At 49.7% G+C, this 17,153-nt stretch overlaps 1 protein-coding gene across 1 annotated transcript in view; it reads right to left on the bottom strand.

The window, feature by feature from the left end:
• Positions 1 to 14,960, bottom strand: part of Bdkrb2 (bradykinin receptor B2) — a 30,949-nt gene extending 15,989 nt beyond the window's left edge. Inside the window, exon 1 of the mRNA XM_021179605.2 lies at positions 14,864 to 14,960. The gene's annotated coding sequence lies outside the window, so the exon portion shown is untranslated. The remainder of the gene's footprint in view (positions 1 to 14,863) is intronic.
• Positions 14,961 to 17,153: the final 2,193 nt, after the last annotated feature.

The raw sequence follows: 17,153 nt of genomic DNA, 5'->3' as shown, positions 1-17,153 counted from the left end.
GAATCTCAGGGTTGTTTTGATTTGCATTTCCCTGATGATTAAGGATGTTGAACATTTTTTCAGGTGCTTCTCAGCCAGTCAGTATTCCTCAGGTGAGAATTCTTTGTTCAGCTCTGAGCCCCATTTTTTAATGGGGTTATTTGATTTTCTGGAGTCTTGAGTTCTTTATATATATTGGGCACTTTTGAGAATGGTTTCTTGACGACGGTCCTGAACAAGAAGGGATTTCTGCTTGAGCCGAAGGAACTTTGCTGAGTGTGTATCACTGTTCCTCTGTGGCAGACTTTTACAGTTCCTCTCATGCGTGTGGGACAGCTGTCTCAGAGGGAGCTGCAGCTTTCCTGACAACTCCCATACTCTCCTGCTAAAAATCCGAGCCATTTTCTGTTGCCACCCCCTCCACCCCTTCCCCCACCAGATCCACAGCCACCACCACAGGGAACACCCGGGCTCCCTTCCACTAACACTGTCATAATTTGATTTCTGTTGTTCACTATAATTATCAAACCATTAAAGTCCCTTACCCCCAACCATAGTTACCTCCACCAAAGCCTCCTCCGTTGTAACCACCGTATCCCCCTCCTCCACCGTATCTCCCTCCTCCACCGTATCCCCCTCCTCCACCGTATCCCCCTCCACCACATCACCTCCTTGGCTTCCATGTTCTGGTTCAGCAGCACCATCACGTCCTCTGCTACTGTAACCAGGACCACCGCAGTCATCACTGTCACCACTGCCACAGCTACCTCGACTGTCACCACACCCACCACCATAGCCTCCTCTTCAACTAAAGTCTCCCCCACAACTCAAGTTGCCTCCACCACCTCCAAAGTTTCCTCCATGGCCCACAGAGTTACCAGGTCCACCCCGGCAGCCTCTCCGTGGTCCAGCAGACTGCGCCTCTTGTTCAGAAAGGGCCCTTTTCACTCCACGTGGATGCCCCTTGATCGTGAGGTATCTCTGAACACCAATCTTATCAACCGTGCCGTGATCATCAACAGTTACAAAAGCAAACCCTCTCGTCTCTCCTCTCTCTCTGTCGTCTATAATGTCTATGCTTTCAGTCTTGCCATACTCCCAAAGTAGCCCCTCGGGGTATGTTTTTCTGTATCTTTAATACCACTGTGATGGCTATTCTTGGCTGGCAACATCAGGAGTGAACTACAAATCCAAAAATGGAGGGCACACCAGTGAGGGATTTCTGCTTAATCTGAAGTAGGATGATCCACACCTTTAATCTGGATCTTGAGGTGAGAAAACACACCTTGTATCTGGGCCATGCCTTCTGCTGGAAGCATATGTATGTGGGGTGTGTGTGTGTGTGTGTGTATGTGTTTGTGTATGTGTTTGTGTTTGTGTGTATGTGTTTGTGTATGTATGTGTGTATGCGTATGTACATGGAAGAAGGAAGCTTTCGCTCTTTGCCTGCTTGCTCTTGCCTTGCAGGTTATTAAGTGTTATGGCATCCATCTTGGTACCTGCAAGCCATTTGTCTCTGATTCCAGTCCCTGAAAGATAAGTTTCCAGTAACCCCAACTCAGTGACCCCCCAAAAAATGTACAGCCCTGACTATCTACTTGTTATAGGACTAACTAAATTTTTTTTGCTAATGTAACTTGCTTACACAGATACCCAAAGATTGTTTCGAGTTGCCTTAAGCTCTGAACTTGGCAGAACAGAGCAGTTTTTGCCTGCATAGATTTTGAAGGTTTCCATGTGGTTTCCACCTTTAAAATCCTTCCCCCATACCCCTTCTGCATGACACTCTCAAATTTGGCTCAGAGATTGTTCCTCCTGCTAGCAGCAGATCAATAAATCTTTTAATTATAATTAAATTGAGTCTATGTTTTTTTTCTTAGCGGTCACAAATTCCATAACACAAGTCCATTCCTTCACTGGCACCAGAGCCCATCTCTAGGATTTTAGCCTGTACTGAAGACCAGCTGAGACATCCAGCCTCATGGGCTGAGCAGCTACTGCATTCTTGGACTTTCTGTTCGTAGGCAGCCATTGTTGGATTAGCTGGACACAGCCTGCAAGTCATTTTAGTAAATTCCCTTTCTCTATGTAGAGAGATTCAGTCTATAAGGTCTGCACTCCTAGAACCCTGACTAATATAGCCACCAACAAAGTTTTCTTTTCTGCAAGTGTCCACCAGGCGTTACAAGAATCTGCCGCACACCCATCAACCTCGTGCGGCCGAGCACACACTGCAACATCCACCTCTTCAACACAAGAGTAGCTCACAATCCCAGAGCCCCTGGAACGTTTTATTTAGGGACCCCTCATCACCACACAGTCTATAAGTGCGCCCCATGTCTCAGAATGGTCTCCTAAGTGGTCATCTGTAGTTTCAAATCTCAGATAACCAATAAACAGCTTCCTCAACAACTCTGGTACCTTTGGATGGTGCCCCCCTCCCCCCCCCCCCCCCCCCCCCCCCCCCCCCCCAGTCTGAGACCAGACTGGCCACTTAAAAGTCCAAGTTCAACAGAAGAAGATGTATCTTAATTCTATGAGCCATTCTAGAAAGTTCTTGAATCCGAGGAAAGGGCTGTGGGAACCCTTTATTGACAGATGTCTCATCCAAAGCACAGATCACAATCAGGGGCTTTGGAGTGGCATCTCAGAGGGTGACAGTCTTGTGGTAGATACTGTGTCCTTAACCTGTGAGATTTGGGTCATCTCTGGCCAGCTGACATCATTGTCTCCTGGGTCAACAGAGGTACTCTGGGCAGGTGAGATGGCTTAGGGCAGTGGGTCTCAACCTTCCTAATGCTGTGACCCCTTAATATGGTTTCTCATGTTGTAGTGACCCTCCAACCATAAAACTATTTTTGTTGTTGCTTCATAACTGTAATTTTGCTACTATTATAAACTGTAATGTAAATATCTGTGTTTTCCAATGACCCATCCGTGAAAGGGTCATTTAGTCCTCCAAGGGGTTACAGACCCATAGGTCGAGAACCAGTGCCTTAGTGGGTAAAGGCATTTGCTGCTAAGCCTGACCACTTGAGTTCAATTCCTAGGAATCACATGGTGGAAGGAGCAAACCAACACCCACACGTTTTCCTCTGACCTACACATGCATGTGGACATGCACACATGAATACATATATACCAAATCATAAATATATAATAGTATATATAATATATATATAATAATAAACTTATTTAGGGACCGAGGTGGCAATGGGTGTATCAGGATAGCCAAGGGTAGCTCAACCTTTCCAGCAACACTGTAGAGGGACCTTACTAGGTATAAAACCAGTGAGTTCTGAAGATGAGAAATGTCTGTCAGAGTGGGTGTTTGTATGTGCACATGAGTGTTTTGCTTCTATGTATGTCTACCACCATGTGCATGCGGTGCCTGCGGAGGCCTGAAGAGGGCATCAGATCTCTGGAACTGGCATTATAGACAGTTGTTAGCCTCCGTGTGGGTGCTGGGAACTTAACCTGGATCCTTTGGAAGAGCAGGCAGGGCTTGTAACCACTGAGCCACTTCTCTAGCTGACACCTGGATTTTATAGAAGTGATTCTGGGATTGAACTCAGGTCCTCCCTTGTGCTTGAGCAGTGAGCCCTTTACCAGCTGAGCCCCATCCCCATCGGGTCACCGTCTTGTTACCATTGTCTATTACATAAACACTTCAGTCCCAGCATACATCAGGAGAGTCTAATTGTAGCCCGGCCGGAGGGAGGGGACTTGGAGGGAACTCATGACCTGTCTCCAGGCTGGGGTTGGGGGAGGGGCTCAGCCAGGACCTGAGGGTGCATGAGAATCAACATGGCAGAAAATCCCCACGTCTGAGCTGGGATTCAGCATGGCTCTGACATGCATGGGCTTGCTGCCTTCACCAGCCCTTCACATTCTGGAGCCAGAGATAAACCCGCCCAGATTCCCTGCCCAGCTCACTGGCGGCCTGACCTGCTGGAACCCATCCCAGTGCAAAGCCTGCCCTGGGGATACTGGGTCACACTTCTGTTTCTCCATTAATGGTGAGTCCAAAGTACTTTAAACTTTAGGCTGCCTGGGGTGGGTGGCTAGCAGGTGCTCAATCCATTTTTAGGATTGCTACTAACGAGGACTGAATTAATGTACTGCAGCATCAGCTTGCCCATCTGCAAGGATCCACTCTTGACTGTCCGTCTGGGACCTTCAGAGCCAAGACAATGTAAAAAAATGGCCTGGTCTGCATGTGGCAGGTTACAGACCAAGGGACTAAGGGAGGCAGCAATAGGTGGCAGCTTTGATGTGTTTTCTGAATAGGGGAGGGGGCAGAATGGCCTCCAATTCTGCCACCAGAAAATTAGATTTTAGCATAATTTATTGAATAAATTGCAACTTTTTTTTTTTTTTAGGCCATTACCTTTTTGGGTGCTGTTTCGGAGAAAGGAATGAAAGGACAGGAAGTGCTTCATGCAGGGACACGTTCATCCGCAGGGGGCACCTGCTAGATGCTATTCTATGCCCATGCAATGACTGCTATAGGGTGCTTCTCCAAGCTTGCCAAAATGAGAGTCTCTTCCTGAAATCTTGCCAACCTTATAAACTCAGGCCATTAAACCTTTTACACAGCTCAGAGTCTACCTTCTGGAGGGTGCACTGCTGAGGACTGGCGCCAGCGTCTTTAGCTGTTGGATCACAATGCTTAGCCACGGGATGACCATCTTTAGCCACAGGATCACGGTTTGCTTTGGACTTCTTGGTAGGGCTTCTCAAGTTTGCTTTTTAAGTGAAGACCGTCTATGGGACTGGGAGGAGCCTCATATTCTTAGCAGCCACAGCAAAGCAGGCCATAGCAGTGTATGCTGTAACCTCAGTGCTGGAGAAGGGCAGAGAAAGGCAGCTCCTGGGAGCCTGCTGACCGCTCAGTCTATCTAAAAGTTGGGCTACGCGTTTGGTAAGAGAGTGGGTCTCAAAAGCTACGGCAGGAAGTGATAAAGGAAGACACCAACATTGACTTCTGACTTCCACACAGGCATGCACAGACCGGCACCCTCATGCCAACCCACGAGGCTTTTGCAATAACAAGCCTTGTGTTTTCTCCTTTAAAAAACAAAATAGAGAGTGAATTATGGTTAGTTTGTAGAAGAAAGAGAGCCGGCCAGGCCTTGCTTTAACATGAAATGTTGAACTGTTTCTCTCATGATTCTCTGGCTGCCTAACTATACCACAGGTGAATCTGAAGGCTTCTGACGACCTGGGAAGAAACAGGTCATCCGGAAAGACCTCAGAGATGGGATTCTGGGACCACTAAGCTCCCTACCATGCCGCAAAACCCTCCAGGGATCGTGGAATCCAATCTGGCTCCTTGATTTGGCCATGGCAGCCCCAGGAGACGGGCAGAAGTGGGTCCTTCCACAGTGTTCTCATGGTTGGGTCACCCCTGAGTGGCCTTTTCATGATGCTGAGTCCTCTAAGCACATTCCACATTCTAAGCAAGTCTCCCTGTTATCCTCACCTGCTGTGCTCAACGAAGTCTGTCTGCCAAGATTCTGGGGTTGGAGACTTCGGAGGTGGTGGTGAGGGACCTTTAAGAGGTAGGGCTTAACAGGGAGGCTTTTAAGTCATTGGAGGCGTGGCCTCAGAAGGGATCCATTTCTGTCCCTGCCAATCACAATATTGACAGACAAGGGGAGGGGCTTCAAGGGCCAACTTTTAGCAGCTATGAGTTAATTAAACTCTTTTCTTTTTCTCTCCTACTCTCCTCCTGCCCCCATCCCTCTCTCTTCCCTGCCTCAGCCTCCCTAGTGCTGGGATTCCAAATACTTTCTACCACACCTGGCCTTAACCGCCCCTTTATTTACAAAGTTATCTGCCTCGGCACTTTGTAACAGCAGAGGGAACTGAATGAACCCAGAATCACAGCCCATTTCTCTCCTATATAAGGACTCTGCTCTGTTGGAATCTGACGCTCATTTCTGTGGAGTCTGATTCTTCTTGCACTGTGGGAACCTCTGCAAAGAATAAAGAAAGCCCAAGGCAGCTAGTGGGGCCCTACTCGCAGCTTCCAATCTGGTGTTAACCTATCCTTTTACTTTGCAATGCAAAAATGTATCAGGAGTCTCAACTATTCTCACAACCTACAAAGGAGCAGGCTTCATTTTTTTTTTCTCAGCTGCTGGGGGTTTGGGGGAGCTGGCACTCACTGTACTCCAGGTTTGAGGGTCCTTTCCCTCACCTGCTCCCTAAGCACCCCCCAAACTCTGGTGCACCAGGTATGCATTCTGAGTACACACTGGCAGAACAGAGGCATGCTGATTTGCATTCAAATCCCAGCCCTGCCATTTGCCTATGCTGTAACCAGCTTTCTGAGCCTGAGTCCCTGCCTGCAGGCTAAGGAGCTGTACTGTTAGTGTGAGGTTACCTTGGGGACCTGGCATGCTCACCCCTGTCACTCATCAATGCCAACACCCTTGCCAGACTCACAGTTGCTTTCTCTTTCCCCCTAACTGAAGGATGAATCTGAGCAGTCAGGAGCCCAGATGTCTCTACTTCCATCCTCTTTGTCACAAGTATCAAAGGGATTCTGGGAAAGAATTGCCTAGGCCACTTGTGAGGGAAGCCTCTTGTCGGCTAGCGCTTATCTTCAGGCTGAACACGTGTCAATTGCTGGGAAGTTCTAGGCTGCAGAGGGAGATGATAGGAAAGTCACACCAGGTCTCGATGGCTCTGGGATTCCTCCCTCTGTGGAGAAGTGCCTAGCTTCTCAGGGGCTCAGGGTCTGCCACCCTCAACCAGCCTGTGCTCTCCCCTCCACCCACTGGAGGCCCCAGTAGCTAACCAGTTGTCTTTCTGGGGAGACCAGCTGACACAAGAGCCAGGTGAGGTTCAAATGTCTCTTCAGCCACTATGTCACTTTACAGACTGTCAGAATCAGGTGGGACACATCACTTAGAGAGCAGGTTTATTTGAATGAGTAGCATTGTCATGTTTGGGTGGAGATGGTCCCTAGGGCCAGGATAGGGCTTAAACATAATTCCATACGTGCTGTATGGCACACCTGCCCATATCATATCCTTTCCCCTATTTCGGCTTACTTTCTGCTTCACAGGGATAGGACTTGAACTTGAAGCCTGCACAATCTCTGGCTCCTCTGGGTAGAGGTCTCTGATCCGGGGATTCCAGAGCAGGCTCAACTAGTAGTTGAAGGCTTATTGTATCTTGCTAGGTCATGTTACGTACATACTCCCAAAAGGCATGCATGCTCTTTTCTTTCTTTCTTTCTTTCTTTCTTTCTTTCTTTCTTTCTTTCTTTCTTTCTTTCTTTCTTTCTTTCTTTCTTCCTTCCTTCCTTCCTTCCTTCCTTCCTTCCTTCCTTCCTTTCTTTCTTTCTTTCTTTCTCTCCCTCCCTCTCTCTCTCTCTCTCTTTCTCCCTTTCTCCCTTTCTTCCTTCCTTTCTTCCTTTCTTTCTTTCTTCTTCTTTTTTTTTTAAAAGGGGGAATATAAGAGGGGTTGATCTAGGGGGAGGAGAGGGAAGGCTGGAGTGGGGTGGGGGACTGGGAGGATGTAACGTATAAGAAAAGAACAAAAGTTGAGAGAGAGAGAGAGAGAGAGAGAGATTATAGGGAATAAACCAAATTCCCAAATCCTGGCCGCAGAGCAGGCTGCCCTGTTCCGTCCGCCCAACCACAGTCCCCCTGCGGATCCCTACAGATGAGAAAGCAGAAGCCCAGAGAAGTCAGGGTCCACACGGGCAGAACTTAACCCCAGACTGCTGGACAAGACCCATTGGTCCTGATGTCTAAACACTGCTCAAATAATCAGCACAGCTGTGAGCCTAGAGGAACTCTAGTGGAGAACTGAGATAGAGACCTGTGACAGTCAGGTGAGGGACGGAGGCACTTTCCTCTCCCAGCATGCCTTTCTGGAGTTAAGGAGCCTTCTGTCCAAGACAGTGATCTCCTGGGGGCCAGATTGGAAGAGACCCCTAACTGAGTAACTCCTACATCTCCAATGCAGTCTCAGGAAAGGCTGGGGCATGGCTGACCCCCAACTTCGCCTACAGACTAGTCCTAACTACCCAGCAACTGACTTGTCTCCTCAGACCAGCCACACCCTTCAGAGGGAGGATAAGACAAGGGACTGACAGAAATGTCAACAAGCACATGTCACATGAGGACGCATGACGATGCTGTAGTGAAACCCTTGCACAGACGGAATGCACACCACAAAGAAAGAGCCAGCCCCTGGGTTCTCCTTAAATAGCTTGTTTGTTTGCTTTTTGCTTTTTTTCCTGTGTAGTCCTGGCTGTCCTGGAACTCATTCTATAGATCAGGCTGGCCTCGAACTCAGATCTCCCTGCCTCTGCCTCCCAAACACTGGGAATAAAGGTGTGCACCACCATACTCAGCAAGCTTTTCAATATCAGTATTTTTCTTCTTTCCAGTTATTCCTCCGTGTTTTGTTTTGTTTGTTTGTCTGTTTTGTGTTATCATTTCCCATCATTTCTTTCTGGTTAGTATTTATTACCTAATTTTGTTTTCTGATGCTGGGGATTGAACCCATGGCTTTGTGTATTCTAGGCAAGCACTGACCTGCAAAGCTACGTCCTGGTCAATTTTTATTGAGATAGGAATGCCTTACTATGCTGTCCAGACTGTTTGGTCTTAGGCTTACAACCCCTCCCCCCCCCACCACCACCTCAGCTTCCTGGACGTCTGGGCCTACCTGTGTTACCAAACCTAGCTTAGCTATAGATATATTTTTAAGTGAATTTGAATGAATTCATGTTTGCAACCCCCGTGGTTTCGTAAGTGACATATCTGAAGGAATGAATTGTCCTCGGGCGTTGCCTTGGCTGTGTCCCGTACATTTAATAAGTAGTGCTATCACAGAGTCGGTCACTTCTCACATATATGTGATTTCTCCACAATGCTTTGATGAATGAGTTTTAGGAACGGTTTCTGGAATTTTCAAGATTTTATATCGGATATTAACTTCCATAGTACAGGCTGTCGATACAGCCTGTCAGAGGTTCATACACAAGGCATCTATCAATATCAATTTCTACTTGCTGAGATTTTCTGGTAGGCCTGGAACATACAGCTGATGTCTGCAGCTGTAGGAGCCATGTCATGGGCTCCATTCCTACTTCCCTGCTAACGGCTGTCTTTAAATTACGGGCAGACATGAGAATCCATATTTGCTGATTAATGCCAGGAAGCAGAGATGGCTTCACGGTAAAGTGTCACACAACCGTGAAGACTTGAGTTCAGATCCTCAACACCCAGGAAAGTCAGGCACAAAGGCACACAAAGGCCCTCTGTATAATCTCAGAGGGGGGTAGGCCAGCAGGTCGCTGAAATGGGGAACCCCAGATTTAGTGAGACCCTGTCTCAGATGCTAAGGTGAAGAGCTACAGAGAAAGACACTCACTGTTCACGCATGCACACACACACACACACACACACACACACACACACACACACACACGCGCGCGCGCGCACACCTGTGCACACACACATACAACCCTGGTATGTCCTTATGATCCACATACAGAGGAGATAGACACAGGAGGATCCCCTGGTCTCCCTGGCAAGCCAGTCTACCAGTTCAGGAGGAGACTCTGAAAATATTGAGGGTAATGTGGGAAGACACCCAAGGTTTGACCTATGGTCTCATAGGGGTGTGCATGGCGAGGACACATCAACACACTCCTGCCTACCACACGTGTGTAGGTGCACACACAACCCACACTTAAAAAGAACAAGGTGAAAACCCCTAGTACACTTCTCATTTCCTCCCCGACTCTCTCTTCCATTCTCTGCTTTGGGTGAAGGAGTTACATGAGATTTTAGTCCCCGGTAGTTACAAACTGTTTATCTTTTCCGATGAACCATTCCCAACATTCATTAAGCGTCTCTCTCAGGTCCCAACCAGCTTTAGGGCCATAGCTTAGACTTTAATTGGGATCATTTAGCTATAAGCATCTTTTCTATAATGTGGCCTCCCGACCCCCACTTAGTAGATTATTTAGATTATGATGAATTTTCTATTTGGCTGGAATACTTAGGAAGTTGTTTCTTCCTCCTCCTCCACCCCCATCCCAGGACAAATCCCTCCTCAGAATCTTAGTCCGTGTAAGCAGAGGCTGTTTCAAGGAACCAATCCCATACATCCGAATCTATTTAGTGGAGGTGGTTATAAAACAAAACAAAACAAAACAAAACAAAACAAAACAAAACTTCTCCCTCTCCAGGGCTCAGTTCCGAGCCAAGCACCACACAGTATGTGCTCAGTCATTCCATTTTTGTACACAGTCCCAACAAGACTCTGAAGATCCAAGAATGGTTTGTTCTGCCACCCTCAAACCCTACCCCTGACCTCACCCTGCCTCCACTGCTGTTCTGCTGGGCTGGCGACCTGATGCAGGCCTGGGTGCGTGATTTCCCCATTCCACCTTTCCAGACCTTATATCTACTGAGATATAGGTGAACCCAGGCTGCTGGTATAGACTTCAGAAGGTCACCCAGACTGGTCTCATACCTAGGGCAATCCTCCTGTCTCAGCTTTCTGGATTTGGGGGTTCCAGGTACGAGGAGGCCCCATCCAACTTGTCTTCTTATTTCTGTTTCTATTTGCTTTGCTTCTAAGATTTCATTTAAGTTTCTGCAAAGGGACTTGCAGGCCCATGATAGTTTCAAAGGGTATAAAAGGAAGCACCTTGACCCTTAGCCTCCCTCCTGGTGTGATCTGGCCCTGTTACCCTCCTCCCTGAAGCCCACCAGGCTGTCTCTTTCCTTCCCTTTTCAGATGCCTCCTGGTTTCACAGGCAGATGCCCATGACCAAGCAGAAGGACACACAGACACTTCCAGTTACTCGTCCTTATCTCTATACATCCACTGAGCTACCCTCTGTTTCAGCTTGCTTTCTATGGGGAGGGAAGGGTTTATTTGACTTACAAATCCTGGAACACAGTCCATGGTGGAAAGCCAAAGCAAGAACTGTCAGCAGGAAACACCAGAAGAGGGAGTCAGATCTCATTATAGATGGTTGTGAGCCACCATGTGGTTGCTGGGATTTGAACTCTGGACCTTCGGAAGAGCAGTCGGGTGCTCTTACCCACTGAGCCATCTCACCAGCCCCTCCATTTGCTTTCTTATACAACCCAAGACCACTTGCCCAGAGAGGACACTGACCACAGGGGGCTGGGTCCTTCCCCATCAATTAAGACAATGTCCCACAGGCTTGCCTGCAGGCCGATCTCCTGGAGGCATTTCCTCAACTGAGTTTCCTCTTTTCAGATAATGCTAGCTTGTGTCAAGTTGAAAAACAGCCAACCGCCACACCACCTCATTTTTTGAGGTGCTAGGAAAGAAATCCAGGACTTTACTTCTGCCAGATACGGTATAGCTCTGGTCCTCATTTAAAAAAAATTGACATATGAATGCTTCTTTATGGAATACATCACAAGACTGATCAATAGTCGAGTCAGAAGAGTGGAAATGCATCTCTCACGCTAACATCTTGGTGTGTCGAGGTCCCATGCTCCACTAGCATGTTATAATTCCCTGTAGGGTGCTGCAGGAGCTAGAAGCCCTGTCCCCTGGCTGTTCTTCAACTGTGTAGCTGCAGCACCTTCTCCTTCCTCACCTTCTTTGTGACTGGCCTTCCAGAGGCACTGCTGTGGGAGACTAGCGCTGTCCCTGAGTGCTCCAGACTCTCATGGGGGTTTCCAATTTGAATTTTTAGGTAGTTTCGGATCCAGGTGCTATTTATAGCGGAAAGAGCCACGGCTCCGAGAGCTAATGGCTTGCCCTAGGCAGCGAGGTGGGGGAGGAGGGATTCTATTCTAGCTTACCTTCAGAAAAACAGTGAGAAGAAGAGAGGAGAGAAAAGGAGGAGAGGGGAGGAAGGGGAGAGGAGGGGGAGGAGGGAAGAGGAGAAGAGAAGAGGGGAGGGGAGAGGAGAAGAGGGGAGGGGAGGGGAGGGGAGAGGAGAAGAAAGAGGGGAGCTGCTTGTGGACGTTGTACATCGTGGTGCGCACTAGGCTCCGCACCACGATGTACAACGTCCACAAGCAGGAGAGGAGAGGAGGGGAGGGGAGGGAAGAGAAGGGGGGGAGAGGAGGAGAAGAGAGGACAGGAGGGGAGGGGGAGAAGAGGAGGGGAGAAGAGAGGAGGGGAGGGGAGGGGGAGAAGAGGAGAGGGGAGAGGAAAGGAGGGAAGAGGAAGAGAGGAGGGAAGGGGAGGGGAGAAGACAGGAGGGTAGGGGAGAGGAAGAGAGGAGGGGTGTGTCTCCTTCTCAGTGGTGTTCCCTCTAGTCTGTGCTCTAAGGAGCTGTGGAGGGCTCCTCTGAAGTGGGGACACTTGTCCGTATCACAGCCAAGTGAGCAGAGATTGAGAGTCTCTCGATCCGTACGTGGCACCCTTGAGGTCTGGACCCAATGTCCTGCTTGTCCCTCCTCACTGTGACCTCTGACAAAGTGGCGGGGTCTATAGGGTTCCACGGTTTTTTTTTTGTTTGTTTGTTTTGTTTTGTTTTGGCCTCCAGAGTCTCAGAGACCCCACCCTGGTGACAGAATGGAGAGATGGATTGTTCAGTTTGCTGTGGAATGCAGCTCTGGTTGTGTGTCTTGGGTGTAGGCTCCCCAGAAAATCAGGAAAGCTTACCATGTGACCCCTTTCTCAGAGGGCAGATGAAGGGCCGAGGACGTTCCGGCCAAGGAGAGCTGACTCGTATAGCTCATAACAACAGTACATACGCTGTGTCTCTGGGGAGGCTGGTGACCGCCACATGAGGAGAGGATTGCTGGCTTAGAGCCCTCCTGTGATGGCCCAGGTCATAGGCAACAACCAGCTTGCTGATCCTGAGATGCACACTGGTCCCAGCATGCAACAAGGCAGTTGTTTATGGTTGGGGGTTCCTGGGCCAAGGAACACATGCTGGAAGTGATCACTTGAGTCCCTGGTGTCAGTGGGTTCTTATCCCTTGACTCACGGCCTTTGACTTCTTAAAGCAAAGCACAGACCCACCTGATCCACGAGCTTTCCCTGAGAACAGCTCTAGGTTCACAGAAAACTAAAGGGGAAAGTTCAAAGGGTTCTCATCTAACCCACCCCGTCCCTCCTGACCCTATGTGTATCACCATAGACATTACGCGCTTTCTCCAGCGTGTCACAGGGTGCTCACAATGTCAGCTTCCCAAACCAGCTGCTTTAACTTGACATCAGGCTGTGTGTTCTCAGTGCTCTCTGTGTGAGCACTGCAGCCGTCCATTCAGCAAACCATTCATGTATTCAGCAAATAGCGGCCCTGGGGCCCAGTTCTAAAGCAGTCAACTGTTCATCCCATGATTGGATATAGACGTGCGGTCCCACCTTCATTCTGGAAGCCCAGCCCCCTTGGCAATCTGTACAACTCTCCCTCAACCCATGTGGTCCCTTACAGGCTACACCTGAACAGCAGAGAGAGGTAGCCCTAATGTCACTCTTAGACACCCTGAAATTCTTGTCCAGCCAGTCACTGTGTTAGCAGAAGTCAGACGGTCCAGTTTTTCTGGGTTTGATCCCCTTTGCTTGGAGCAGCATCCTTACACAGGCTCAGTCAATCCATCTTTTCATTTTTTTAAAGGTGACAGAGCCTGCCTCCCATGAAGTTATGGGAGTCCCTTGGCAATGTAAGAAGGACTTTGGTGAAGTTGTGACCTTCTCCAGACTCAGTTTCCCCATCTGTGCTGGGGGGGGGGCTTCCAAGGTGTGATTACAGGGGATTTTTCTCCCATAACACATCAAGCGGCAGTGCGCAAGTTCAGGGTAGAGCTGTCATGGACTCCTAGGGTCCACTGCCAGGCAAGCACAGGAGTTTTTCCACTTTTAATACTTTCTCCAACCCCCCTTTCCTGCCTGCCCCTGCCCCAATCCAAGCAGAGGAAAACAGCAAACTCTGCTTCCCAGTCTCACAACTGTGGGGTGTTCTCAACACCCACACTGCTGTTAGGGCACAGCGAGGGTCAGATCCTTTATAAGCCCTTCTCTGACACAGAAGGGCCAGGAGTTGTGTCTGGCAGGGCACCACACCCACACAGAGCTCCTGCTTCCTGTGGAGGGCTGGAGAGAGCCACAGGCAGCCTGTGACTCAGGAAGGCGCATTCTAACCTGCCTAACCCGCGAGCATCACTGCTGCACCCAACACAGAGGCCACGGAGCTACCAACTAGCAACCTGGGTAATGCAAACTGCACACGTGGCACGCCGCGCCGTGGGGAGATCGCATTTCTGTCTGCATTAAAAGGAGCCACCGAGTCTTCTTTGTGGCCCTGGTCCCGAGATATAAAATCTTCGCTAACTATGGTACCCATCGGGTAAAAGCGGAGCTGCGATTCGAACCCAAGACAACACACCAAGCTCACCCGTAAGCACTATCTTGATGGAAGAACAGGGCAGGGGGACACTAAGTATTTGTGGATTAAAGCTGCCACCACTGGCCCAGATGAGGCACAACAGACAAAGTCTCCTTTCTGTCTTACTCTCCGCCAAACACTTTGCAGACAGAGAAAACAAGGCCTAGAGACATGACAGCGACTCTCCGGGGGTCACAAAATACCATCAGGGGCTCAGTGAATAAAAAGCCGGACACCTGTCCTGCTGCCTGGCACTCACTCCTTTAGCCCATGGTGTCTACATGAAACCTATAAAACTCAAACCACTGGTCGTTCACAGGGAAAAGATGAGCTGGTACAAGCAAGGCAAAACCCCTGCCTGTAAGTATCTGTAATCCTTCCTCATTTCGTTTCTCAGACCTAGGGGAGGAAGGAATCTTCCTCCAGTTCCCGAGACTCAGTCTCAGCTGCTGACCTGGCCCTCTCTGTGCTGGGATAGTTGGGCTCTCCATGAACGAGCCCATGCCAGACACTCACCTTTTCTCGAGCGAGCGAGTCGGTTCTGTGTTGTAGGGAGTCCCTCGGTCCAGGTTCGGGTTCAGCGGCTGCCTGACACGCCTTCCCAACAGCTCTACTATCCACTCTCCTGAGGAGCGAAGCTGGAGTGGCACGGGGAACAGCTCATCTTTCAAGGGCTGGCCGGTGATGTCATCACTCTCCTGGGCACCTCCCCCCTCCACCTCTAGTCCAGATCAGCTCCCGGCTCCCTCCGGGATCAGCAGCAGATCCTAGCCGTGGTGCTTTCGGACCTCCTAGCTGCGGAGGCCAAATTGGGATGGCCACAGGTTATCCCCCGTGGGTCCAGACCATGGTCGGGTCCCGGAGCCTAGGCTGGCAAATGTTTCCCCTGTAGCTCGAACAGCCACGGAGACCACGTGAATGCCTGTGTTTAACATAACACTGTTTACCGTGACAGGGTCTCCTGAAGTGACTGTTTTGCTCCTGAGTTTTAGGTGCAAACAGTGGGCATTTACAGAGGATGTAAATAGAAGGCGGCCAGTTGGGATGGAGGGTTTCTGAACGTGTTTTTTATTTTGCTTTGGCCGTGCACAACTCCCAGGGGTGCTGAGGCAGAAACCAGGATACAACTCAGACAAGGGACACACTGCTGGCCAAGTCCTTGTGTGAGCTGTGCGCTGGCCCCTGCCAGATACGGGACTTCCTCTGGGGAATTTAGAAGCAGTTTCTTCCTCTCCTTCTAAGCTCTGGCATTTTTCATTTTCTTTGAAGATCTGCTAAAGACCCATTGCGCTTTCCTCTCCAGATGAGAGGAGGATGCAGGGAAGACCAGCGACCAGTCTAGAGAGAGCCTAAGGTTCCAGGAACGCGCACAGACAGAGCTCCAGCCACTGTCCCCCTGTCCCTGACCAAATAGGGATGGGGCAGCAGCAGAGGTTGTGAATCCAACCCTGTCTTGGCTTCAGACTGACTGAAATGAGTCAAAGCTCTTGTGACCTGAGTGTCCCATTGCCCATCTGCACCTCTGGCCTGTCTGACCACAGGAAGCTTCTGAGGCATGGGACCTCTGGTCCACTTGGGTCAGTGAGCCTGTGATCTGGCTAAGGTGATGCAGTGTGCCTACCCACTCGTGCAGGGGAAACCACCACAGCCCTGAAGGGTCACAAGGGAAGGGTCCCTCATGACCTTTGCAGAGCAGACAGAAGCTGAGCAGTGATTCACAGAAACCAAGGCTGCAGGGTCTAGAGTCAGAGGTCTGCCTAGCTCTCCATATTGGGAAGCAGACTCAAAACCAAGAACAATGCCCCCCACCTCCCAGAAAGCCCCACTATCTTGTCCTCATTCTGTAGAGTGCTGGTCGGTCTGGAGTGGCAGACTCAGTTCACATTCCAAACTCTTCTCTTGCTGGGTTTTCTGATGGGAAGCCCCTGACCTCTTCACCTTGAAGCCAGATACTCAGCGGCTCGGAAGAGTCCTATACCATGAAAACATCAGAGTTGATAATTCCCAGGTTAACTAGCCCCATCTGTCACCCCGGCAGAAGCTGCCCCTACTGGTCTGACCTGCTGTCATGAATGCTAGTGTGGCACTGGAAGAAGTCTTCTCTTGTAAGTCACCAAGATTGTGTCTCTGTCTCACAACCTGGAGTTATGTTGTGTCCAGCTGTCAGATGAATCTAGAAAACTTATAGACACCCACACCCCTGTTTATTGACACACCCAATAATGAACTGTTCCTCCAGCTAGCCACCTATGTCTTTATACCACTCCCTGCCTCTTTCCTCTCTTCCTCCTTCTCGCCTTCCTTCCTCCCCACTTCTCTCTCCTCTCTCCTTTCTCCATTGTCACCCTCTTCTTTCTCTCTTACACCCACTGGTTCATCTAGCCACCTGTTCATCTCAGACATTCATAGGCAGCAGAAATGGAGGGAGGGACGCACGTCCAGCCAGTCCCCAAGGGCAGAGCAGGCTGTGCAGTCATTTCAAAGCGCTCCTTACGAACTGGTAACTGGTCCTCTCTGGCTTTGTCTGCTTTTCACGCCTTGCTTTTGCTCTGAGCAAATCTGGCTCAGCTCTTTCTGAAAGCTCTCTGAGGTGGCTGCCTCTGACGTCCTCTGCACTGTGCTTGGGCGAGGGCTGCAGAGGGAAGCTCAGCCTGGGCAGGGCTCCAGCCTTCAGCCCTCCACTATAATCAGAGAGGGCAATGGAGGGGGTCAGGTGTTCCTGTGACACTCCCATAGCCTCCTCACCTAGCTGGGGTCCTTCACACAACATACAAAGGTTCCCCTGTGCCCCACTCTCCTCTAGTAC

This window comes from Mus caroli, chromosome 12 (genome assembly GCF_900094665.2).
Source record: "Mus caroli chromosome 12, CAROLI_EIJ_v1.1, whole genome shotgun sequence".
Taxonomy (NCBI): domain Eukaryota; kingdom Metazoa; phylum Chordata; class Mammalia; order Rodentia; family Muridae; genus Mus; species Mus caroli.
This window is presented reverse-complemented; position numbering and strand designations above follow the sequence as displayed.